Source organism: Cherax quadricarinatus, chromosome 25 (assembly GCF_038502225.1).
Source record: "Cherax quadricarinatus isolate ZL_2023a chromosome 25, ASM3850222v1, whole genome shotgun sequence".
In the NCBI taxonomy this organism is placed as follows: Eukaryota; Metazoa; Arthropoda; class Malacostraca; order Decapoda; family Parastacidae; genus Cherax; species Cherax quadricarinatus.
Genome location: NC_091316.1, coordinates 8154954 through 8182344, shown reverse-complemented (window position 1 = coordinate 8182344; position 27391 = coordinate 8154954). Strand labels below are relative to the sequence as shown.

General features: G+C 47.1%; 1 protein-coding gene across 10 annotated transcripts in view; it reads left to right on the top strand.

Moving 5' to 3' along the window:
* EcR (Ecdysone receptor) overlaps positions 1 to 27391 on the top strand; it is a 502071-nt gene that overhangs the window by 383604 nt on the left and 91076 nt on the right. The gene's annotated exons all lie outside the window — the stretch shown is intronic.

Here is a 27391-nt window from a genome sequence, read left to right as displayed (position 1 = left end):
TTACCTCATCTTTTGTATATAGGTTCTACAGTTGCACATGTGTCTCAATTCCTCACTACATTATATGTTATGAGACTGTGTAGTGGTCAGGTAGGATACCATCCCGCAGGTTGAAGCTGTACACGTCATGGTTGTTGGGTAGCTGGTTGACAATCTAAGGCTGTCAGAGGTCATACCGTCTTCCCCAGGTCAAGTGTCTTGCATATTTCTTAAATACAGTTCGAAGTTCAAAGGTATACACACAGATAACCCGCAAGTAGGAGACTGAAACCTATGACGACGTTTCGGTCCGACTTGGACCAATAATTAGTCACGGGTTATTTGTGTATTGTTCCAGTCACGGTATTGTGCCTTTTTTATTTTTCAAAGTTGCTATATAACAGATATCATCTACTGTCCTCTCACAAGTTGGTAATGATTCTCAACCTCCTGATGATACATTTGCATATTAGTAAGGTAATGTCTACATATGTCGTGAGTGATATTCAAGTATAGATGTGTTCGGTTTTGGCATCTTCTAAACCACATTAGGACAGTAGAAATCTCAGTGTTCATGCCTTGCAAGAGGTACTCCCAGTGTTGACCGTATGTTTGCTTTTAACTCCGTGAATTTATGATTTGATTTGAGAAACTGATGCTCAACTCTTCTGCCACTTCTATATTTCTCTGGCAGTTCATGTACGATACCAGGCTAAGTTGGAAGCCTGAGTCAGTGGTCTACCCTCGCTGCTGCTCTATTGTTCAAGTGGACGAGGGTGAATGTAGGGGAAGGGGAAACACTGTGAGATTAGGGGTTTATACAGAAGGGTGGAGGGGAAGGAAGGGGAAACACTTGGAGTGTAGGGGTTTATATAGGGGTGGAATACTCCAGCAGGGCTCCACCCTTCCTGTTATCATAACGACTGTAAAGGAAGAGAAGTTTCTAAGTTGCCTAAATGTTGCCTGTGTGTCTTACCTACCAACCTGTCGGTATTGTATACCATTTTGATATTCAAGTTTCTAAGCAGTGAGTCTCTCACTTTTCACTGACTTTACCCTGAAAATTAATAGCTTGTAGGATACCTCGTGTTAATGTTGTCTGTTGGTAGTGGTACCACTAACACTACCATTGTTGCTGTCACCACCACGAGCACTGCTACTATCTCTGCTATCTTCACCCGGGTTGTGGTGGCAGTAGTGGCGGCTGTCTTTTAACACTCTCTATATCTGTCTGTCCCGTCTGTCTTTCTCCCTCGCCCTTCCTTGAGAAAAGTGATAAAGTGATGACACTCAGACTTGGTGATTCATCCATCACGCCATCACACCTCTATTCCACAACTACCACCAACACCCACACAGCCACCACAACTACCACCACCACCCTCACAGCCACCACAACTACCACCACCACCCTCACAGTCACCACATCTACCACCACCACCCACACAGCCACCACAACTACCACCACCACCAGCACACAGCCACCACAACTACCACCACCACCAGCACACAGCCACCACAACTACCACCACCACCCACACAGCCACCACCTCTGTAGCTACAACAGCCACCACAACTACCACCACCTCTGTAGCTACAACAGCCACCACAACTACCACCATTCGATAAAATCATATTAAATATATTTCAGCATCTCTCTCTTTTAACTTCAATCTTTAATGGCTGATACATCAGCCATGCAGGATAGTACCCATCGAGGCTAGTCTGTATATTTTATAATTGGCCAATTTAGTTTAAAAACCTTGGAATCGTTGGATTCCGAGCAGTAATTGGAGAATGCATTTTTCTGATCTGCTTCCCGTTGCCTCTGGGATGTGTAAGGTGTAATCTGTCAGTTTTACTAAACAAATTGTTTTGAGAGTAATAACTAAAAAATGCCTTCCCTTCCTGATCGCTTCAATTCCCCCCCCCCCAAAAAAAAGTCAGATGCTGTAAATAAAATGGATATCCTGAGAGGATGGTATTCCTGCCAGCTGTGATTCTGTGTCTCGTAATGAAGCTTCGTTCCCACCTCTCATCAACCTCCCCCTTCTCTTCAAGCATCCACCTGCCTCTGTCAGCATAACCTCCCCCACCCTTCTCTTCACTATCCCTATGGCATCGACCTCTGCCTTGGCCCACTTCTCCTTACCCCACAATTGGCCGCTCTTAAACCACCTACCCCTATCCTTATTGCTTTTTTCCCTCATATTTTAATACCCAGTTCTACTCCCATTACTAGTCACCTCTCTCTCTCTCTCTCTCTCTCTCTCTCTCTCTCTCTCTCTCTCTCTCTCTCTCTCTCTCTTCTAACCCACGTTGTAGCCTCGTCACCTCTCTTCTTATCCATGTTATATTCTAGTCACCTCTCTCGTCTTCACCCTCCATCCTACTCCCACTACTTTTCTTCTACTTCTTCCTCATTCTTCCCCATCTCCACCTTCCTTGCTTCTTGCCAGGAGAGCTGGAGTTTCTGGGACTTGGGACTTACCATCTCTGAGGACGTTTTCCCGTACACAGGGGACAGTAAGTTTTTATGAAGATATCTCCACGATCACAGAATGAGGTAGTAAAAATTATATCTAGGGAAATACACAAATAACCCACACATATATATCTAGGGAAGAGAGGGAAAAAAGGGGAATGGAGAGAAAGGGAAATTTAGACGATATAATACATCTATATTCACACATACTTTAAAATATAGGAATGAAGAATGTAAATGAAAATATTGTGGCTGGAACAAGTCAACAAAATTTCGCACTTAGAAGAGAAACCTCACGACGACGTTTCGGTCGGTCCTGGACCATTGTTAAGTCGTAACTTGTGACTTAATGGGCGGGCCACTTGTGTAGTGTTGCAGTCATGGTATTGTGCCTCTTTATTCTTCATCACAAACTTGACTTCATTGGCAGTAAACAAAACACATAAAATGTTGTACATTAATGCGGGTGTTTGGTAGGAGGCCCCGGGTTATGGTTTACCACAGACATAATATATAAACAATACGGTTGCAAATACGGTAGTACCAGCCCGGCGCATCCTACGAGTGGAAACACTCTGTAGTATACGATACAAGCAATATGTTGGTTGACCTAGGATAAGCTGGGCAGGACTAGGCTGCAGTACATAAATTTGTCAAAAAGAAGGCAGGTCGTTCGCTAGGCTGGAGGGGAAAAAAATGTGAACTTCGTCAGCCTACTACTGCTCCACTTCCTTCTTTCTTCCTCTCTTTGTTCCGTCCCTATCTTCCCTCTACTGTATATACTGGCTCCCTCGCCGTCGTGTGTTAGTGTGACTTGTTAATGGTTCAAGTCTGACCGAAACGTCGTCATAAGTTTCTGTCTCCTATGTGCAGGTTATTTGTGTCTTGTTTTGAATCTCCCATCCTCCCCACCACCCTCCATCCCCATCCTCCCCCACCACCCTCCATCCCCATCCTCCCCCACCACCCTCCATCCCCAGCCTCCCCCACCACCCTCCATCCCCATCCTCCCCCACCACCCTCCATCCCCATCCTCCCCCACCACCCTCCATCCCCAGCCTCCCCCACCACCCTCCATCCCCATCCTCCCCCACCACCCTCCATCCCCAGCCTCCCCCACCACCCTCCATCCCCATCCTCCCCACCACCCTCCATCCCCAGCCTCCCCCACCACCCTCCATCCCCAGCCTCCCCCACCACCCTCCATCCCCAGCCTCCCCCACCACCCTCCATCCCCAGCCTCCCCCACCACCCTCCATCCCCAGCCTCCCCCACCACCCTCCATCCCCAGCCTCCCCCACCACCCTCCATCCCCAGCCTCCCCCACCACCCTCCATCCCCAGCCTCCCCCACCACCCTCCATCCCCAGCCTCCCCCACCACCCTCCATCCCCAGCCTCCCCCACCACCCTCCATCCCCAGCCTCCCCCACCACCCTCCATCCCCAGCCTCCCCCACCACCCTCCATCCCCAGCCTCCCCCACCACCCTCCATCCCCAGCCTCCCCCACCACCCTCCATCCCCAGCCTCCCCCTCCATCCCCAGCCTCCCCCACCACCCTCCATCCCCAGCCTCCCCCACCACCCTCCATTCCCCAGCCTCCCCCACCACCCTCCATTCCCAGCCTCCCCCACCACCCTCCATCCCCAACATCCCCACCACCCTCCATCCCGAGCCTCCCCCACCACCCTCCATCCTTAGCCTCCCCCACCACCCTCCATCCCCAACCCCCCCACCACCCTCAATCCCCAACCTCCCCCACCACCCTCCATCCCCAGCCTCCCCCACCACCCTCCATACCCACCATCCCCCTTCCCCTCGCCACCCCCCTAACAGCCCCGCCCATCCTTCCCCCACAGACGGTATATACAGAGGTGTATATCTGTGTCTATACACTGGCGATTTATTTAACCCTTTTATGGACTAAAAGTATTCTTAATATTAGTGTACAGGTGAACTGCCACCTTAATAATGCACGTGTAGTCGATAAGCATCAAACCTATCTCACCCACACCCCATTCTCTCTCCCCTCTGTCTTCCCGTTCCCCTTCTTCTTTTCCCTTCCCCTCATTTTTCCCTTTCCCTCCCCCCTCCCATCCATAGCTTCACATATAGGCTTGTGAAGGTCAACATCCCTCTTTCCTTCAAGGGCAGAAGTCTGAAGGGCTTTTGATTCAATGAACTGGAGCTACCCTCTCCTTCAGATCAAAACCTGACTGCCTCCCATTTTCCCAGGCGCTGTGATTCCTACGGGTTTGGCGCTTTGTCAATTCTCTCCTCCCCCTCCTGCAATCATCTCCTCCCCTTCCTGCAATCCTCTCCTCCCTCCTCTTCCACTGTCAGTCCTCTATTCCACTAGCAATCCTCTCCTCCCCTCCTCCCCTATCAATCCTCTCCTATCAATCTTCTCCTCCCCTATCAATCCTCTTCTTCCGTATCAATCCTCAACTCCCCCTCCTCCAGCAATCCTCTCCTCCCCTTCTCCTCCAGCAATCTTCTCCTTTCCTCCTCCAGCATTCCTCTCCTTCCCTTCTCCTCCAGCAATCTTCTCCTTTCCTCCTCCAGCAATCCTCCCCTCCCCCTCATTTTCCAGCAGTTCTCTTCCACTAACACACCTCCCCAACACACTGACTCCCTCTCTGCCACCTTCAACACACTCCCTCTCCACCTCAACACATTCAACCATCCCCTCTCCTCCACTTTCCCATGGTGTGGGAGGGAAGGCTGTGGGTAGCAGGATAGGTGGTGATGGGGGTTGTGGAAGAGGATAGGTGGTGATGGGGGGTGTGGAAGAGGATAGGTGGTGATGGGGGTTGTGGGAGAAGATAGGTAGTGAATGTGGCATTAAAATCTCCAGTTGGTCTTACGAGGTTATGTTGGTAGTATGTGTGGGAGGTTATGTTGGTAGTGTGTGTGGGAGGTTATGTTGGTAGTGTGTGTGGAAGATTATGTTGGTAATGTGTGTGGGAGGTTATGTTGGTAGTATGTGTGGGAGGTTATGTTGGTAGTGTGTGAGAGGTTATGTTGGTAGTGTGTGTGGGAGGCTATGTTGGTAGTGTGTGTGGGAGGTTATGTTGGTAGTGTGTGTGGGAGGTTATGTTGGTAGTGTGTGTGGGAGGTTATGTTGGTAGTGTGTGTGGGAGGTTATGTTGGTAGTGTGTGTGGGAGGCTATGTTGGTAGTATGTGTGGGAGGTTATGTTGGTAGTGTGTGTGGGAGGTTATGTTGGTAGTGTGTGTGGGAGGTTATGTTGATAGTGTAAGGGAGGCTATGTTGGTAGTGTGTGTGGGAGGTTATGTTGGTAGTGTGTGGGAGGTTATGTTGGTAGTGTGAGGAAGGTTATGTTGGTAGTGTGTGTGTGGAGGTTATATTGGTAGTGTGTGTGTGGAGGTTATGTTGGTAGTATGTGTGGGAGGTTATGTTGGTAGTGTGTGTGGAAGGTTATGTTTGTAGTGTGGAGGTTATGTTGGTAGTGTGGAGGAGGTTGTGTTGGTAGTGTGTGTGGGAGGTTATGTTGATAGTGTAAGGAAGGCTATGTTGGTAGTGTGTGTGGGAGGTTATGTTGGTAGTGTGTGTGGGAGGCTATGTTGGTAGTATGTGTGAGAGGTTATGTTGGTAGTGTGTGTGGGAGGTTATGTTGGTAGTGTGTGTGGGAGGTTATGCTGATAGTGTAAGGGAGGCTATGTTGGTAGTGTGTGTGGGAGGTTATGTTGGTAGTGTGTGGGAGGTTATGTTGGTAGTGTGTGTGGGAGGTTATGTTTATAGTGTGAGGAAGGTTATGTTGGTAGTGTGTGTGTGGAGGTTATGTTGGTAGTATGTGTGGGAGGTTATGTTGGTAGTGTGTGTGGAAGGTTATGTTGGTAGTGTGGAGGTTATGTTGGTAGTGTGGAGGAGGTTGTGTTGGTAGTGTGTGTGGGAGGTTATGTTGGTAGTGTCTGGGAGGTTATGTTGGTAGTGTGTGTGGGAGGCTATGTTGGTAGTGTGTATGGGAGGTTATGTTGGTAGCGTGTGGGAGGTTATGTTGGTAGTGTGTGTGGGAGGTTATGTTGGTAGTGTGTGTGGGAGGTTATGTTGGTAGTGTGTGGGAGGTTATGTTGGTAGTGTGTGTGGGAGGTTATGTTGGTAGTGTGTGTGGGAGGTTATGTTGGTAGTGTGTGTGGGAGGCTATATTGGTAGTGTGTGTGGGAGGCTATGTTGGTAGTGTGTGTGGGAGGTTATGTTGGTAGTGTGTGGGAGGTTATGTTGATAGTGTGTGTGGGAGGTTATGTTGGTAGTGTGTGGGAGGTTATGTTGGTAGTGTGTGTGGGAGGCTATGTTGGTAGTATGTGTGGGATGTTATGTTGGTAGTGTGTGTGGGAGGTTATGTTGGTAGTATGTGTGGGTGGTTATGTTGATAGTGTAAGGGAGGCTATGTTGGTAGTGTGTGTGGGAGGTTATGTTGGTAGTGTGAGGAAGGTTATGTTGGTAGTGTGTGTGTGGAGGTTATGTTGGTAGTATGTGTGGGAGGTTATGTTGGTAGTGTGTGTGGAAGGTTATGTTGGTAGTGTGGAGGTTATGTTGGTAGTGTGGAGGAGGTTGTGTTGGTAGTGTGTGGGAGGTTATGTTGGTAATGTGGAGGAAGTTATGTTGTTGGTGTGTGGGAGGTTATGTTGGTAGAGTGTGTGTGGGAGGTTATGTTGGTAGAGTGTGTGTGGGAGGTTATATTTTGGTGTTAAGGTTCTAGAGTATGGGAGGTTACTATTGGGGTGTGTGTTCACTTGTTCTTGTGTAACTAGTTACAGTAACATGAGGTTGTTGTGTGTAACGCAGGAGGCAGTGTTGGTGTGTCACCACACGTGTTCTGTAACTCCTGGTTGAAACTTCTATGAACGAAACTTCTATTGAGATAATGTTTCGTCTGTATAACTGCCTGTATTGCAGCCAGTACAGACGAAACGTTATCTCAGATGTTTTGCATAGGATTTGTATATTATTTCGACCAGTTTTTGAGCCATACTCTCTCTCTCTCTCTCTCTCTCTCTCTCTCTCTCTCTCTCTCTCTCTCTCTCTCTCTCTCTCTCTCTCTCTCTCTCTCTCTCTCTCTCTCTCTTCTCTCTTCTCTCCTCTCACTTTTTTCTCTTTTTCTCTTTCTCTGCTGTAGTTTGTGTTGCCAGCCAGGTGTTCTTCATGACTGTGATGTGGAAGAGGTATTGGCAGAAATAGTGGTGGTGGTCAAGGCGGTGACGGTAAGTGGTAAGTGATGGTGATTGTTGTTGTTGATGTGATGGTGGTTGTGGTGGTTGTGGTGGTGGTGGGGGTGTTGGACCACCAGCGGTTAAGGACTACTTGATGCGACACTGGGGAAGGTGACCTTGGTGTACTGGATGTCAAGAAAAGCAACTTGAGGAGTGAAGAGTACGGTGGTGGAAGGGTACGTGTGTATACACACACACACACACACACACACACACTGTACAGTGTGTACGTCAGGCCCATACTGGAGTATGCAGCACCAATTTGGAACCCACACCTGGTCAAGCACGTCAAGAAGTTAAGAGAAAGTACAAAGGTTTGCAAAAAGGCTAGTTCCAGAGCTCAGGGAAATATCCTGCTATGAAAGGTTGAGAGAAATCGGACTGACAACACTGGAGGACAGATGGGTCAGGGGAGACATGATAACGATATACAAGATACTGCGTGGAATAGATAAGGTGGACAGAGACAGGATGTTCAAGAGAGGGGACACAGAAACAAGGGGTCACAATTGGAAGCTGAAGACTCAGACGAGTCACAGGGATGTTAGGAAATATTTCTTCAGTCATAGAGTCGTCAGGAAGTGGAATAGCCTAGCAAGTGACGTAGTGGAGGCAGCAACCATAAATAGCTTTAAGACGAGGTATGACAAAGCTCAAGAAGCAGAGAGAGAGAGGGCCTAGTAGCGATCAGTGAAGAGGCGGGACCAGGAGGTGAGTATCGACCCCTGCAACCACAATTAGGTGAGTACACACCTGTGACGAGCGGGGTCCCACAGGAGTCAGTCCTAGAACCAATGCTATTTTTTGGTATATGTGAATGACATGGTGGAAGGGATAGACTCAGTGTCCCTGTTGGCAGATGATGTGAAGTTAATGAAGAGAATTAAATCAGATGAGGATCAGGCAGGACTTTAAAGAGAGCTGGACAGGCTGGACACATGGTCCAGCAACTGGCTTCTCGAATTCAACCCTACCAAGTGCAAAGTCATAAAGATAACTGCTGCAGCATATAGGCGCCTGGCAAACCTGAGATTAGCGTTCCGATACTTAAGTAAGAAATCTTTCAAGACACTACACCGGGTACGTCAGGCAGATGCTGGAGTATGCAGCACCAGTTTGGAACCCGCACCGGGTGAAGCACGTTAAGAAATTAGAGAAAGTGCAAAGGTTTGAGACAAGGTTAGTTCCAGAGCTAAGGGGAATGTCCTACGAAGAAAGGTTAAGGGAAATCGGCCTGACGACACTGGAGGACAGAAGGGTTAGGGGAGACGTGATAACGACATACAAAATACTGCGTGGAATAGACAGGGTAGACAGAGACAACATGTTCCAGAGAGTGGACACAGATACGAGGGGTCACCCTTGGTAGTTGAAGACTCAGATGAGTCACGGATATTAGGAAGTATTTCTTCAGTCATAGAGTGGTCAGGAAGTGGAACAGTCTGGCGAGTGATGTAGTGGAGGCAGGAACCATACATAGCTTTAAGACGAGGTATGATAAAGCTCAGGGAACAGGGAGAGAGAGGACCTAGTAGCGTTCATTGAAGAGGCGGGGCCAGGAGCTGAGTCTCGACCCTGCACCCACAATTAGGTGAGTACACACGCACACATACACACGCACACACAACACACACACAACACACACACACACACAACACACACACACAACACACACACACAAAAACACACACACACAAAAACACACACACACAAAAACACACACACACACACACACACACACACACACACACACACACACACACACACACACACACACACACACACACACACACACACACACACACACCTCAGTAAGGAATCGTTCAAGACTCTGTACACTGTGCACGTCAGACCCAGTTTAGAACCCACACATGGTCAAGCACGTCAAGAAATTAGAGAAAGTGCAAAGATTTGCAACAAGACTAGTTCCAGAGCTAAGGGGAATGTCCTACGAAGAAAGGCTAAGGGAAATCGGCCTGACTACACTGGAGGACAGGAGGATTAGGGGAGACATGATAACGACATACAAAATACTGCGAGGAAGTGACAGGGTGGACAGAGACAGGATGTTCCAGAGATGGCACACAGAAACAAGGGGTCACAATTGGAAGTTGAAGACTCAGATGAGTCAGAGGGATGTTAGGAAGTATTTCTTTAGTCATAGAGTTGTCAGGAAGTGGAATAGTCTGGTAAGTGACGTAGTGGAGGCAGGAACCATGCATAGCTTTAAGACGAGGTTTGATAAAACTCATGGAGCAGGGAGAGAGAGAGAACCTAGTAGCGATCAGTGAAGAGACATGGCCAGGAGCTATGAATCGACCCCTGCAACCACAAATAGGTGAGTACAAATAGGTGAGCGCGCGCACACACACACACACACATATACCAGAGCGTACTATAAAAACAGTCAGATAATACTATTTAGAGCTTGTGGACAGCCACTCCTATGACTGTCTTAGCGACAGTGAAATACTGACTGTTATTAAGAGGATGGGCTGTGGTAATTGACATACTGTAAGAATAAATTATTTGACATGGTTAAACTTACAGTCCTCAAGAGATATTATGCAACCTCAGCTCATTCCAAACCCCAGTCCCAAGTAATACTACCCCGGCCCTCTTCCCCAACCCCATGATGTTAGCTGGGGTTCTAGATGAATTAAACATCGAAAACTGTTATGGAGGCGTTCTATTACGAATAACTGAAGAGGACCCGAGCCTACCTACCCACCGTCTGCTATGCCTGGTCGGCAAGTGAGGCAGTCTTTGGGCTGTCGCGCTGGTTCACGTGATGGAGCGTTGGAGCCTCGTTATAATTGTGTTATGAATCTGTATACTACGCAAGTATTCCAGTGTTGACAGTGATGCCACTCACAGTAGTAGTATAATCAAGGGGAAGCGCTAAACCCGTAGGATTATACAGCGCCTGAGTGCCACTCACGAGAGTCGACTAACGCCCAGGTACCTTCTTATTGCTAGGTGCAACGTTTAGCGTTTTCCCCACAAATTTAATAACACCTCGTTACCTGTTTACTGCTAGGTGAACAGAGGGAACAGGTGTAAGGAGACTTACTCGTACGTTTTCGCATGTCCAGGGTTCAACTCAGATCCTTCGAGTGTGAGCCGAAGGCGGTTCCACTAAGCTACCGTCCACTTAAGATGCGTGTGTTGGGGAGGGGAGGGATTAATGTGGTTGTGTTGGGGAAGGAGTTGGTGCGAGTGTGTGGGGAAGAAGTTGATGTGGGTGTATGAGTAAGGAGATGGTGTGGGGAAGGAGTTGGTGTGGGTGTGTGGGGAGAAGGTGTTGGTGTCTGTCGGGAATGGAGTTAGTGTGGATGCGGGAGGGAGAGATGCAGAGGGGTGGGAGAGATGCAGAGGGGAGGGAGAGATGCAGAGGGGAGGGAGAGATGCAGAGGGGAGGGAAAGATGTGGCAGGGAGGGGGAGCTGTTTGGGTAGGGGAGGTTGAGGTGTGGGAGCAGGTACTGCCGGTGGTGTACACCTGGGGGTGGCCTCGACACACAACTAGTTGGGAAAAATATGAGGTCGTGTGTGAGACACATGCTATAAAACTTGCACCGTCTGCAGTACACTGTTGACCCTCAGCACCGCCTGTGCTTTGTCCATCTTAGTAACGTTATAAGCTTGAGAATGTTGATGATTTCGTGTGTAGTAGAGCGTAAGGTCAACTGGAGAGAGTCCCGCGCCACACTAATTGATGTCGTGCGTATGTTCATTCATAAATGTTTGGGCGTGTGATAGGCGAGGCATGCATGGGTGTAGCAACCACTTCCTCCTCACCTCCACAACCCCCAGCAACAGAGTGCGGCAACTTTGTTCCCTATGATACTTGCATAGTGGGAACACCTGCAGTGTGTTACTGCCATATTCTGTACGAGTTATATTGTGGGAGCACCCGCAGAATGCTATTACCTTATTCTGTATGAGTTATATTGTGGGGAAAAGCTAGTTGTTTCCCTGTCATATTTTATCATTCAGCCTCGGGTCTAGTTTATCACTACCACCTAAACACCACCACGCTAAACAGTTGTGTAAACACAAGTGTCTTTACACAACCGTTTAGTGAACAGTCTGCAGTTTTTTTTATAACAAACAACAACAAGCACCCATACCTTTGATATATCTTTGACAGATTTCGAGAGTTTAAGTACTTCCTCAGGCGGGCCCTGGGCCAGGCTTGCCTGGTGCTTGCCTGGTGCTTGCCCTGGTCAATCATACCAAATGACCGATTATTGTCAAGTAACTTTCCACTGTTTCCATGCTTCTCACGCACCGCCTGACTTCCTACAAACTCTTAGTATAATACTACTAATAATAATAATTTCTACAAGCACATGATTCAACTTACATAGACGTAGCTAACATCAGTGTAGTACTATATAGAAAGCCCCAGGTTATGCAGAGCATTTCGGGCAACTTAGCTTAATTTTGTCCCCAGGATGCGACCCACACCAGTCGGCTAACCCCCATTACCTACTTACTGCAAGATGAACAGGGACAGCAGGAATCGAACCACTGACACTGTGTGAGGTGAGTGCGCTACCAACCGAGCTACGATTGGTAGCGCACTCAAGTCTCCCTGCTCTGCCTGTCATATTTCATCACTTGCAAAGAAAACTCATCCTGTGTAATGGAATGTAATAGGAAGCGCAGCTGGCTTTCGCAGCTGATGTACCTTATTATATTTAATAATTAAAACTTTCTAAGTCGCCGCAGTAAAGACTTCAGCGTCACTTTCATAATCGCGTTACAAATATTATTTACCTGGCAAAGGCGGATCTGACTCAGTACGTAAGCTTATCAGATTTCTTTGCTAATGCATGGTTTGGCGACGGGGTTCTGAATGCAGTTTTACCTGTGACATACATACTTTATTATTGGTTGTATAGCATGTCGGGACAGTGGAGGTCTTGTAGGGGTCGTGAAGTACCGTTAATTGTGAAGTGGACTGTGCTCAGGCTACACAAATCACATCTTTCATTCCTCAGTATCCAGCAAGTTCAACACAGAACACACGAGACAAGGCTCGCAAGGCAGGAAGCTTGTAAAACCACTCGTAAAACGTTAAGAGGCGGGACCAGGAGCTGAGACTCGTCCCCATACATAGGTAGAGACGGACGGACTCACACACACACACACACACACACACACACACACACACACACACACACACACACACACACACACACACACAGATAGGATGTTCCAGAGAGGGGACACAGGGACAAGGGGTCACAACTGGAAGCTGAAGACTCAGACGAGTCACAGGGACGTTAGGAAGTATTTCTTCAGTCATAGAGTTGTCAGCAAGTGGAATAGCCTAGCAAGTGAAGTAGTGGAGGTAGGAACCATACATAGTTTTAAGAAGAGGTATGACAAAGCTCAGGAAGCAGAGAGAGAGAGAGGATCCAGTAGCGATCAGTGAAGAGGCGGGGCCAGGAGCTGAGTCTCGACCCCTGCAACCACAATTAGGTGAGTACACACAGGGAGAGAGAGAGAGAGAGAGAGAGATAGTAATGACCTGCTATTGAGATCACAGTGCAAGTGCACATGATTATTGTACTCAGAGCTCAGACAGAAGCGCTAAACCCGTAGCAGTCTTCAGAGTCTGGGGAATGAAAGGTAATCAGACTTGATCTAAGGAAAGGTAGATCTAGTTCCCTTGATTAATAGGGCTACAGCATCAAGTGGCCCTCGGTGACAGGGGGTAGACAAGGTAAACAGTGGTGGTGCAGAACCAAGGTCCTGGCTGCTTCACTCCGGCATATTAACACACTCTTGAGAAGTGTGTCACGTCCAAGACACTCACACACCACACCTTAACCTTGCTACTACTATTCAAGTTTTTTTTTAATCTAACAAGCTTGGATACACCTGCAGTTTGCGTCTATCCATTCTACGTGATAATTATACCGTGGGAGCACATGCAGTTTGCGTCTATCTTATTCTACGTGATAGTTGTATTGTGGGAACATCTCCAGTTTTCGGCCATCCTATTCTATATGCTATATTGTTGGAACACCTGCAGTTTTCGGCTATCGAATTGTAAACGAATTACTTTGTGAGAACAAGAGTTTGTAATATTTCCTTGTCATATTTTGTCATACATGATGAATTTCACACACGAGGTAATGAGATCTGTCATCACGAGCTCGGAGACTTCAGTAGAGCCACGAAGCTGGTTGCTTAATGGGGATTAAAGCTTGTCGACTACACAAGGGTCATTAAGTCTCCACATAACCTTTTTACCACCAGACAAGAATACTTTAATCATTAAAATAAGTATTAAAGTAAACTCTCAGCATATACATCAAGAGAAATATCCCTCTTGGTATATATATATATATATATATATATATATATATATATATATATATATATATATATATATATATATATATATATATATATATGTCGTGCCGAATAGGCAGAACTTGCGATCTTGGCTTAAATAGCAACGCTCATCTTGCCATATAGGACAAGCGAAAATTTGTGTATGCAATAATTTCGCCAAAATCATTCTAAACCTAACGAAAAAAATATATTTCACTGTGTTTGTTTAGTATTAAATTACTGTAATCAAATCTAAAATATATTTAGTTGGGTTAAGCTAAAATAAATTGTGCTTGTTATAATAAGGTTAGGTAAGTTTTCTAAGATTCTTTTGGTGCAAAATTATAAATTTTTACATTAGCATTAATGAAAAAAAATATATCTTTAAACGTATAAGAGAAAATTTTAGAAAAGACTTAATTTTAAATGAGTTCTTGCTAATTGACCAGTTTTATATATTCGGCACGACATATATATATATTATATTTCCCGTGAGCTTTGAGGGTCGTCTCGTCTGGTCAAGACCTCAGGAGAGGTATGAGGCAGTTTATTTTCAAGGAGAAGTGTCTGGTGCCGCAGGTGAGTCACATGATAACCCGCTTTGTAGAATTAAGATCATATGGTCGAGGCCTTGTGCTGGCTTACCGGTCCCCCACGTGAAAACAAATAATTTATTAGAATACGTATCATACGATTAAGTGGTTGAGAACCTTCACTGTCGGTAATCATCGAAGTTTACGTCTTGCTGGCTCAGCAGAGGTAATTTTTGAAAGTGTTTTATTGTATTAGCTTTTATTTTGCATTGTTGTCCTTATATTTGGTGTTTGTACTGCTAGTAAGTGGTGGTGAGGAAGACTAGTGATTAGGAGGGCCTTGACCCCAGAGTTAGCAAAGGCAGACAAGGTTACAGGTTCCCCAGAGGTAGTTGTCATGTGTTCCACAGGTGTCGAGCAGAGGGGGGCCGATACAGTGCTGTCGTGGCCAAATAGTGTTGTTGTCCCTAGAGTTGAAGAAACCAGTACACTCAGTGGGGACACCCTTAACCCACACTATAGGTGGGGAGTGTGGCAGTGGTAGGTAAACATGTGTTCAGGTGGAAACTTGACTCGTTATGGTCTGTGGACACCTGTTGCCTGGCTGGCAACACTTGAGGTCGACCGGTAAGACAGAGGTCGTTCTCTCGTGGCCTACCATTTGCTGCCACACTGCCTACCTTGCTCTAAATGACCCACGTGGGTTGAGTGCTTCGTAAAATACAGTACAGAGTAGTGTTCGTCAGGTGTTGCTTCCTGAGGCGTCCCCGACACACAATGACACCACTGAACCAAGCGACGCAGTCGAGTCAGGTGATTGTTCCCTGATAAACGCAATAAAGGTAACTTTGCCGGGTACTGTGATCTGCTTTCTCATCCTCACATTGTGTGTACTCAGCTGTGGTTGTAGGGGTCGATTCACAGCTTTTGGTCCGACCTCTGTCAATCCAAACTTTTTTAGTGTCCAGAGTATTATTGTATTTTCTTGTTTAATGACGCTGAATACCTAGTTCACCATGATTGCAATGCCTCTGCTTATATCTGTCAATGTGTGTGTGTGTGTGTGTGTGTGTGTGTGTGTGTGTGTGTGTGTGTGTGTGTGTGTGTGTGTGTGTGTTTGTTTGTGTGTGTGTGTGTGTGTGTGTGTGTGTGTGTTAGTGTTAGATTCAGTGGACCAACAACCACAAGATATTTTCACAGACTAAGTTCTTCAAGGTGAAGAGAGAGGGAGGGGTGCCTTGATGCTGAAAGACTCTTGATCCGGGGAATTGAAGCTTTCTTAACCTTTCTGGGATCGAACTTGATTACCTCCCACTCCCCAAGTGGTGCGACATCTAAGGGTTTAGCGCATCCCCCATAAACATGAATATAATTTCCACTGACAAGGCACCATGGTGTGCACTGTAACCCTGTGATATGATTCGTATTGGTATCAAAGTTTAGGGTAACACTTTCTGTATGACCCTCACGGGTTTGCCACTTATCGTACTAAAATATCACTTGGCAATATGCTTGCCTCTTCATAACAAAAAAAATATGTTAGGGATTCAAACATAACTTTCTTTCGTAACTGCGAGTTAAAATTAAAGATACTTTTCTTACGACCTGATTACCTACTATTTCCAAGGCGCTGCATGACGCCTGCGGTTTTATTGCTTCCTTGTGTATGTAACAGTCTTCCTTACGAGAGTCTCAGTGCTGTTCTAGACGTGGTTTTGAGCACCTTGTCCGTCTCGTTTAAAGTCTGTCGACTGCATAAGAGTCGGTAAGGTCTTAATCTGAGTCAACACTAATATCAAACATACTTGAATTCTTAACACAGAGATTAAATTAAGGATTGTGAATACACAGCGACGCACACTTCTCCGTGTACGTACACTGATATGAGACATGTACACTATATTATCACACACACACACACACACACACACACACACACACACACACACACACACACACACACACACACACACACACACACACACACACACACACTTGTACACATCTTACAGTGTATATACACGGAGGTACAAGTCTATAAGTGTGTATATATACTGGATGCAGTAGTTAAAAACCAGTTAGATGAGTTCTTACAATGGCTGGGTGTTATGAGGGCGTTGGTTAAGTGTAGGGAAGGGGTGGTAAAAGGGCAGGGGTAGCAGTGACGAGGGGTGGTATACTGATGTAAACGGGGTGGGGCAATGATGGGAATGGACTGGTATAGTGGTGGGGAGTGGTGTACTGGTGGGAAGAGGGTGGAATGATGGTGGGAACGGATGGTGTAGTGTTGGAGAAGGGTTATGGGGTGGGGAAATTTCTGGTGGAGTTCGGAAAGAGGCAGTGGGGTGGGGAAAGGACTTTTGGGATGGAATGGAGAAAGGGACAGTGGGGTGGGGAAAGGGCTGGTGGGATGGAGAAAGGGACAGTGGGGTGGGAAAGTGTTGGTGGGGTGGGGAAAGGGGGAGTGGGGCGGAGAAAGGTCTTGGGGGTGGGGAAACTTCCCCAGCACGGGAGTGACGATCTCGGCCAAGGTTAATGTTTGGTAATAAATGTGAATCTTAAGGTTCTTACACTCGTTCCTTTGTGTTTGTTACTACTACTACTACTACTACTACTACTACTACTACTACTACTACGACTACTACTAATAATAATAATAATAATAATAATAATAATAATAATAATGCACTACTGCTGCTGCGACTGCTACTATTGCTACTGATGTTACTGTTATAATTCTGTTGCTGTTATAATGTTGCTGCTGTTATAATGTTGCTGCTGTTATAATGTTGCTGCTGTTATAATGTTGCTGCTGTTATAATGTTGCTGCTGTTATAATGTTGCTGCTGTTATAATGTTGCTGCTGTTATAATGTTGCTGCTGTTATAATGTTGCTGCTGTTATAATGTTGCTGCTGTTGGAATGCTTTTGCTGTTATAATGCTGCTGCTGTTGTAATGCTGCTGTTTAGGCATGTATGCTGCATTACTCTCATACACTATGGTGGCGTGTATGCTGCTTTAACTTCGTATATTATGGTGGCGTGTATGCTGCATTACCTTCATACCCTATGGTGGCGTGTATGCTGCACCTGGAGGTTACCTGGAGGTTATTCCGGGGATCAACGCCCCCGCGGCCCGGTCCACGACCAGGCCTCCCGATGGATCAGGGCCTGATCAACTAGGCTGTTACTGCTGGCCGCACGCAGTCCGACGTACGAGTCACAGCCCGGCTGATCCGGCACTGACTTTAGGTATCTGTCCAGCTCTCTCTTGAAGGCAGCCAGGGGTTTATTGGCAATTCCCCTAATGCTTGATGGGAGGCTGTTGAACAGTTTTGGGCCCCGGACACTTATGGTGTTTTCTCTTAGTGTACCAATGGCGCCCCTACTTTTTATTGGCGGCATTTTGCATCGCCTGCCCAGTCTTTTACTTTCGTAGGGAGTGATTTCTGTGTGCAGATTTGGGACAATTCCTTCCAAGATTTTCCAAGTGTAGATTATGATATATCTCTCCCTCCTCCGTTCCAACGAGTACAAGTCAAGTGCTTCCAAGCGTTCCCAGTAGTTAAGGTGCTTGACAGAACTTATACGTGCAGTAAAGGATCTCTGTACACTCTCTAGATCTGCGATTTCACCTGCTTTGTATGGAGATGTTAATGTACAGCAGTATTCCAGCCTAGAGAGAACAAGTGATTTGAAAAGGATCATCATTGGCTTGGCATCTCTCGTTTTGAAAGTTCTCATTATCCATCCTATCATTTTCTTTGCACGTGCGATCGTGGCACTGTTGTGATCCTTGAAAGTGAGATCCTCAGACATTACTACTCCCAGGTCCCTTACATTATTTTTCCGCTCTATTGTATGGCCGGAGTCAGTAGTATACTCTGTTCTAGTTATTATCTCCTCCAGTTTTCCATAACGGAGTAGTTGGAATTTGTCCTCATTGAACATCATATTGTTTACCGTTGCCCACTGGAAAACTTTGTTTATATCTTCTTGGAGGTTAACCGCGTCCTCAGCAGATGACAGCCTCATGCAGATCCTAGTATCATCCGCAAAGGATGATACGGTGCTGTGGTGTATATCTCTGTTTATGTCTGATATGAGGATAAGGAATAAGATGGGGGCGAGTACTGTGCCTTGTGGAACAGAGCTCTTCACTATGGCAGCCTCCGATTTAACTCTGTTGACCACTACTCTTTGACCACACTGTGGTGTCGTGTATGCTGCACCACCACCATACATCACACTGTGGTGTCGTGTATGCTGCACCACCACCATACATCACACTGTGGTGTCGTGTATGCTGCACCACCACCATACATCACACTGTGGTGTCGTGTATGCTGCACCACCATACATCACACTGTGGTGTCGTGTATGCTGCACCACCACCATACATCACACTGTGGTGTCGTGTATGCTGCACCACCACCATACATCACACTGTGGTGTCGTGTATGCTGCACCACCACCATACATCACACTGTAGTGTCGTGTATGCTGCACCACCACCATACATCACACTGTGGTGTCGTGTATGCTGCACCACCACCATACATCACACTGTGGTGTCGTGTATGCTGCACCACCACCATACATCACACTGTAGTGTCGTGTATGCTGCACCACCATACATCACACTGTGGTGTCGTGTATGCTGCACCACCACCATACATCACGCTGTGGTGTCGTGTATGCTGCACCACCACCATACATCACACTGTGGTGTCGTGTATGCTGCACCACCACCATACATCACACTGTAGTCGTGTATGCTGCACCACCACCATACATCACACTGTATGCTGCACCACCACCATACATCACACTGTGGTGTCGTGTATGCTGCACCACCACCATACATCACACTGTGGTGTCGTGTATGCTGCACCACCACCATACATCACACTGTAGTGTCGTGTATGCTGCACCACCATACATCACACTGTAGTGTCGTGTATGCTGCACCACCACCATACATCACACTGTGGTGTCGTGTATGCTGCACCACCACCATACATCACACTGTAGTGTCGTGTATGCTGCACCACCACCATACATCACACTGTGGTGTCGTGTATGCTGCACCACCACCATACATCACACTGTGGTGTCGTGTATGCTGCACCACCACCATACATCACACTGTAGTGTCGTGTATGCTGCACCACCACCATACATCACACTGTGGTGTCGTGTATGCTGCACCACCACCGTACATCACACTGTGGTGTCGTGTATGCTGCACCACCACCATACATCACACTGTGGTGTCGTGTATGCTGCGCCACCACCATACATCACACTGTGGTGTCGTGTATGCTGCACCACCACCATACATCACACTGTAGTGTCGTGTATGCTGCACCACCACCATACATCACACTGTAGTGTCGTGTATGCTGCGCCACCACCATACATCACACTGTGGTGTCGTGTATGCTGCACCACCACCATACATTACACTGTAGTGTCGTGTATGCTGCGCCACCACCATACATCACACTGTGGTGTCGTGTATGCTGCACCACCACCATACATCACACTGTGGTGTCCTGTATGCTGCACCACCACCATACATCACACTGTGGTGTCGTGTATGCTGCACCACCACCATACATCACACTGTAGTGTCGTGTATGCTGCACCACCACCATACATCACACTGTAGTGTCGTGTATGCTGCGCCACCACCATACATCACACTGTGGTGTCGTGTATGCTGCACCACCACCATACATCACACTGTAGTGTCGTGTATGCTGCGCCACCACCATACATCACACTGTGGTGTCGTGTATGCCACAGCACCACCATACATCACACTGTGGTGTCGTGTATGCTGCACCACCACCATACATCACACTGTGGTGTCGTGTATGCTGCACCACCACCATACATCACACTGTGGTGTCGTGTATGCTGCACCACCACCATACATCACACTGTGGTGTCGTATGCTGCACCACCACCATACATCACACTGTGGTGTCGTGTATGCTGCGCCACCACCATACATCACACTGTGGTGTCGTGTATGCTGCACCACCACCATACTTCACACTGTAGTGTCGTGTATGCTGCACCACCACCATACATCACACTGTAGTGTCGTGTATGCTGCGCCACCACCATACATCACACTGTGGTGTCGTGTATGCTGCACCACCACCATACATCACACTGTGGTGTCGTGTATGCTGCACCACCACCATACATCACACTGTAGTGTCGTGTATGCTGCTTCACCATACATCACACTGTGGTGTCGTGTATGCTGCGCCACCACCATACATCACACTGTGGTGTCGTGTATGCTGCACCACCACCATACATCACACTGTGGTGTCGTGTATGCTGCACCACCACCATACATCACACTGTGGTGTCGTGTATGCTGCACCACCACCATACATCACACTGTAGTGTCGTGTATGCTGCGCCACCACCATACATCACACTGTAGTGTCGTGTATGCTGCGCCACCACCATACATCACACTGTGGTGTCGTGTATGCTGCGCCACCACCATACATCACACTCTAGTGTCGTGTATGCTGCGCCACCACCATACATCACACTGTGGTGTCGTGTATGCTGCACCACCACCATACATCACACTGTAGTGTCGTGTATGCTGCACCACCACCATACATCACACTGTAGTGTCGTGTATGCTGCACCACCACCATACATCACACTGTGGTGTCGTGTATGCTGCACCACCACCATACATCACACTGTGGTGTCGTGTATGCTGCGCCACCACCATACATCACACTGTGGTGTCGTGTATGCTGCACCACCACCATACATCACACTGTAGTGTCGTGTATGCTGCACCACCACCATACATCACACTGTAGTGTCGTGTATGCTGCGCCACCACCATACATCACACTGTGGTGTCGTGTATGCTGCACCACTACCATACATCACACTGTGGTGTCGTGTATGCTGCACCACCACCATACATCACACTGTAGTGTCGTGTATGCTGCACCACCACCATACATCACACTGTGGTGTCGTGTATGCTGCACCACCACCATACATCACACTGTGGTGTCGTGTATGCTGCACCACCACCATACATCACACTGTGGTGTCGTGTATGCTGCGCCACCACCATACATCACACTGTGGTGTCGTGTATGCTGCACCACCACCATACATCACACTGTAGTGTCGTGTATGCTGCACCACCACCATACATCACACTGTAGTGTCGTGTATGCTGCGCCACCACCATACATCACACTGTGGTGTCGTGTATGCTGCACCACCACCATACATTACACTGTAGTGTCGTGTATGCTGCGCCACCACCATACATCACACTGTGGTGTCGTGTATGCTGCACCACCACCATACATCACACTGTGGTGTCCTGTATGCTGCACCACCACCATACATCACACTGTGGTGTCGTGTATGCTGCACCACCACCATACATCACACTGTAGTGTCGTGTATGCTGCACCACCACCATACATCACACTGTAGTGTCGTGTATGCTGCGCCACCACCATACATCACACTGTGGTGTCGTGTATGCTGCACCACCACCATACATCACACTGTAGTGTCGTGTATGCTGCGCCACCACCATACATCACACTGTGGTGTCGTGTATGCCACACCACCACCATACATCACACTGTGGTGTCGTGTATGCTGCACCACCACCATACATCACACTGTGGTGTCGTGTATGCTGCACCACCACCATACATCACACTGTGGTGTCGTGTATGCTGCACCACCACCATACATCACACTGTGGTGTCGTATGCTGCACCACCACCATACATCACACTGTGGTGTCGTGTATGCCACACCACCACCATACATCACACTGTGGTGTCGTGTATGCTGCACCACCACCATACATCACACTGTGGTGTCGTGTATGCTGCACCACCACCATACATCACACTGTGGTGTCGTGTATGCTGCACCACCACCATACATCACACTGTGGTGTCGTGTATGCTGCACCACCACCATACATCACACTGTGGTGTCGTGTATGCTGCACCACCACCATACATCACACTGTAGTGTCGTGTATGCTGCACCACCACCATACATCACACTGTGGTGTCGTGTATGCTGCACCACCACCATACATCACACTGTAGTGTCGTGTATGCTGCACCACCACCATACATGACACTGTGGTGTCGTGTATGCTGCACCACCACCATACATCACACTGTGGTGTCGTGTATGCTGCACCACCACCATACATGACACTGTGGTGTCGTGTATGCTGCACCACCACCATACATCACACTGTAGTGTCGTGTATGCTGCACCACCACCATACATGACACTGTGGTGTCGTGTATGCTGCACCACCACCATACATCACACTGTAGTGTCGTGTATGCTGCACCACCACCATACATGACACTGTGGTGTCATGTATGCTGCACCACCACCATACATGACACTGTGGTGTCGTGTATGCTGCACCACCACCATACATCACACTCACCACACAGCTACACACTGGATCATGGCGTAACCTTCATTGTTTTATCATGTTGAAAGTGGAAAATTCATTGCCAGCCGAGAGGGTTATATTAATTAACCATCAGTTATGTTATAAGTAAAACGATTTAAATGCTCGTTAACATTTTATACGAATAATAATAATAATAATAAATAATAATAATGATAATAATATAATAATGGATACGAAGTTTGGTGAAGGTCAACATAAATTGTTTTATTACGAGACAAGCTTACAACAAATCTCCTAACACCTGCTGCTTAGCAGGGAGCAGCAGGTGTTAAGAGATTTGCTCATACATCTCTTCCTTTACAGGATTCTACCCGGATTCTTTCCATTGTAATCCGAACGTTGTACCACGGCTCTACGAGGTACTGTTTCAAGTTTCATGTACACTTAGCACATGAAATGTACACGAGTGATACGCGTCCAGATTTGAACATGTCCTAGAGCTTTAGTCTGAAATAGTGTCAGTGTTTTGTTTGCAATATTGTATACAACTGCAATGTGCTGCTGTTATATTTTTTATGATAGTTACATAGAACAAAAACCAGCTATTGTGTCCTGTCATATTCCATCGCACAGAATGGGTTTTATATATAGTGTTGAAATCTGTCAGTCCGAACTGTAGATTTCAGTAGGACAGTGAGAATATTGTCAAGTGTTTCATTAAGTGTTCTTAAGAACACCAATAAGGTAAGGAAAGCGGCTGTATACACCAGGTGTACACCGTGTGTGTGTGTGTGTGTGTGTGTGTGTGTGTGTGTGTGTGTGTGTGTGTGTGTGTGTGTGTGTGTGTGTGTGTGTGTGTGTGTGGTGTGTGTGTGTGTGTGCGCGCGCGCAGTTGCCGAGTTGTACTCGCCTAATTATGTATACAGACGTCAGTTTTTAGGTACTGTCTTCGCGTCTTCAATCTTATCGACCGATTTCATTGAGTTTTGACTTCAAGGCCCTATCATACCTACTCTTGAAGCTGTATATAGTGTTTGTCTCCGCCACCTCACATAGTAAATTACTTTTACTCTGCATTAAGTTTGAAAAATGACTTCTTAAACGTCCTTGTGGCTCATCTATGTCTTGAGCTGCCATCTACGTCCCCTGCTTCCCTTTCCTCATATAGCCTGTCACTATCTGATGAATATTTTCTATGTCGTGATCATGTCATCGATGGTCTTGCTCTCTGTCCTAGTGTTACTAGTCCATAACCTCTCAGGTCCAGCACCAGTCTCGTTACAATGTTTGGATCTTCTCTACATTCTTGATATGACTGATCAGGTGTTCAGGTGCACCTGATCCCAGTCTGGCGCCACTTGCGACAACGTGAGCCTAACGTACGTTGTTTGTAATGTATAAATCAGCCTTTGTTTAGGTGCCTGAAAGTAGGTCTTAGGCTGATTGTCTTGCATACACCGCGGAAATTATACGATTTACGTGTACTTTTGGTAACATGCTTGGAGAAATACTCCCTCTACACTATTCCAGCATCTTGTTATCCTTTATTAGTGCACCACCCTCCATCTTAAGTCTTGTTACCTGGTCCTTTATTCTTATTTTTTCTCTCTTACTTTACTATACATCAGATCAGTCTGTGTTTTAGCCTTTGTCTTTGTCACTTTCGATAATAAAACTTGACAGATATTCCACCAAGTGCGGGATCAACCAGGCTTATGTTGGATGTGGCTGTATAGCCCTTGTGGCTTAGCGCTTCTTTTTTATTATAATATGTTGGATGTGGGCCAGCTGGCCGCCAGCAGCAACAGCCTGGCTGACGAGGCAAACACCGGACAAGCCTGATTCAGGGCCGGGCTGCGGGGGTAGGAAAAAACTAGAAATCCATCAGCGGTATATTAAAGACCTCGGTTATCCTTGCATAGTCATTCCGAGCTCCTCCACACTATCTTCTGTGTCCTGTCATCTTCCCCTCCTGTCTTCTATGTCCTGTCATCTTCCCCTCCTGTCTTCTATGTCCTGTCATCTTCCCCTGTCTTCTATGCCCTTCCTACACTATCAGTGCTAAACCAGTCGGGATCATACAGCGCCTGCAGTATTGGAGGTAATCAAGGTACGTATGCACAAAGGTAGAATATGTCCAGTTCCTTGGATCAAAAATTTTTCACCTGCATCGAGGTACCCCCTTGAGAAGTAGAGGAGTAAGAGTGGAAAGGAGGAGTGAGAGTGGAAGAGAGGAGTGAGAGTGGAAGGGAAGAGGGAGAGTGGAAGGGAGTGTGAGAGCAGTTGGGTGGAGAAAGAATGGAAGAGGGGAGGGAGATTAGAAGGGTGGAAGGAAAATAAAAGGATGGAGAGATTGAAAGAATTAGGGAAGAGAGAAAATATTCCAATTTAAGGACATAATTCTGTAAACGTTGGAGATATCTCCCCCAATCACCCTAATTCAGGTCACTGTTATCTTGTCAAACTACACCCGGAGTGACGTACTGCCACCAACACCAAGACTTTAGGTGGTAAACTGCAACACACACACACACACACACACACACACAGTTGGAAGTTGAAGACACAGATGAATCACAGGGATGTTAGGAAGTATTTCTTCAGCCACAGAGTAGTCAGGAAGTGGAATAGTTTGGGAAGCGATGTAGTGGAGGCAAGATCCACGTATGATAAAGAGGTATGATAAAGCTCACGGTTCAGGGAGAGTGACCTAGTAGCGACCAGTGAAGAGGCGGGGCCAGGAGCTTGGACTCGACCCTTACAACCTCAACTAGGCGAGTACAACTAGGTGAGTACACACACACACACACACACACACACACAGGCCTAGTGTCTAATCGACATGTGCCTAGGACAAAATGGTAACTAACACACACACACACACACACACACAGGCCTAGTGTCTAATCGACATGTGCCTAGGACAAAATGGTAACTAACACACACACACACACACACACACACACACAGAGGGAGGAGAGGGGGAGGAGGAGTTGCACTGCTCATTAAAAACCAGTGGGGGTTTGAGAAAATGGAAGGAATGGATGGCACGGGCGAAAGGGACTACTTAGTAGGAACAGTCCAGTCTGAGGGACATAAAGTGATAATTGCAGTAATGTACAACCCACCACAGAACTGCAGGAGGCCAAGAGAAGAATACGATGAGAGCAACAGAGCAATGGTCGACACACTAGCCGAGGTGGCCAGGAGAGCACACATGGGGGGAGCAAAGTTACTAGTTATGGGTGATTTCAATCACAAGGAGATTGACTGGGAAAACCTGGAGCCCCATGGGGGTCCCGAAACATGGAGAGCCAAGATGATGGATGTGGTACTGGAAAACCTCATGCATCAACATGTTAGAGACACTACCAGAGAGAGAGGAGAGGATGAACCAGCAAGACTGGACCTTGTATTCACCTTGAGTAGTTCTGACATCGAGGATATCATGTATGAAAGGCCCCTGGGAGCTAGTGATCATGTGGTTCTGTGCTTCGACTACATAGTTGAACTCCAAGTGGAGAGAGCAGCAGGAATAGGGTGGGAAAAACCAAACTACAAAAGGGGGAACTACTCAGGCTTGAGGAACTTCTTTCAAGACATTCAGTGGGAGAGGGAACTGACAGGAAAACCAGTACAAGAAATGATGGATTATGTGGCAACAAAATGCAAGGAGGCAGAAGAGAGGTTTGTTCCCAAGGGAAACAGAAATAATGGGAAGAACAGAAGGAGTCCTTGGTTCACCCAAAGGTGTAGGGAGGCAAAAACTAGGTGTACTAGAGAATGGAAAAGGTACAGAAGACAGAGAACTCAGGAAAATAAAGAGATTAGCCGAAGAGCCAGAAACGAATATGCACAGATAAGAAGGGAGGCTCAGCGGCAATACGAAAATGACATAGCATCGAAAGTCAAGACTGACCCGAAGCTGTTGTACAGCCACATCAGGAGGAAAACAACAGTCAAGGACCAGGTAATCAGACTGAGGAAGGGTGATGGGGAATTCACAAGAAACGACCGGGAGGTATGTCAGGAGCTCAACACAAGATTTAAAGAAGTATTTACAGTGGAAACCAGTAGGACTCCAGGAAATCAGAGCAGGGGGGTGCACCAGCAAGTGCTGGATGAGGTACATATAACCAAGGAGGAGGCGAAGAAGCTGCTATGCGAACTTGACACCTCAAAGGCGGTGGGACCAGACAACATCTCTCCGTGGGTCCTTAAAGAGGGAGCAGAGACATTGTGTGTACCATTAACAAAGATCTTCAACACATCATTTGAAACTGGGCAACTCCCTGAGGTATGGAAGATGGCAAATGTAGTCCCAATTTTTAAAA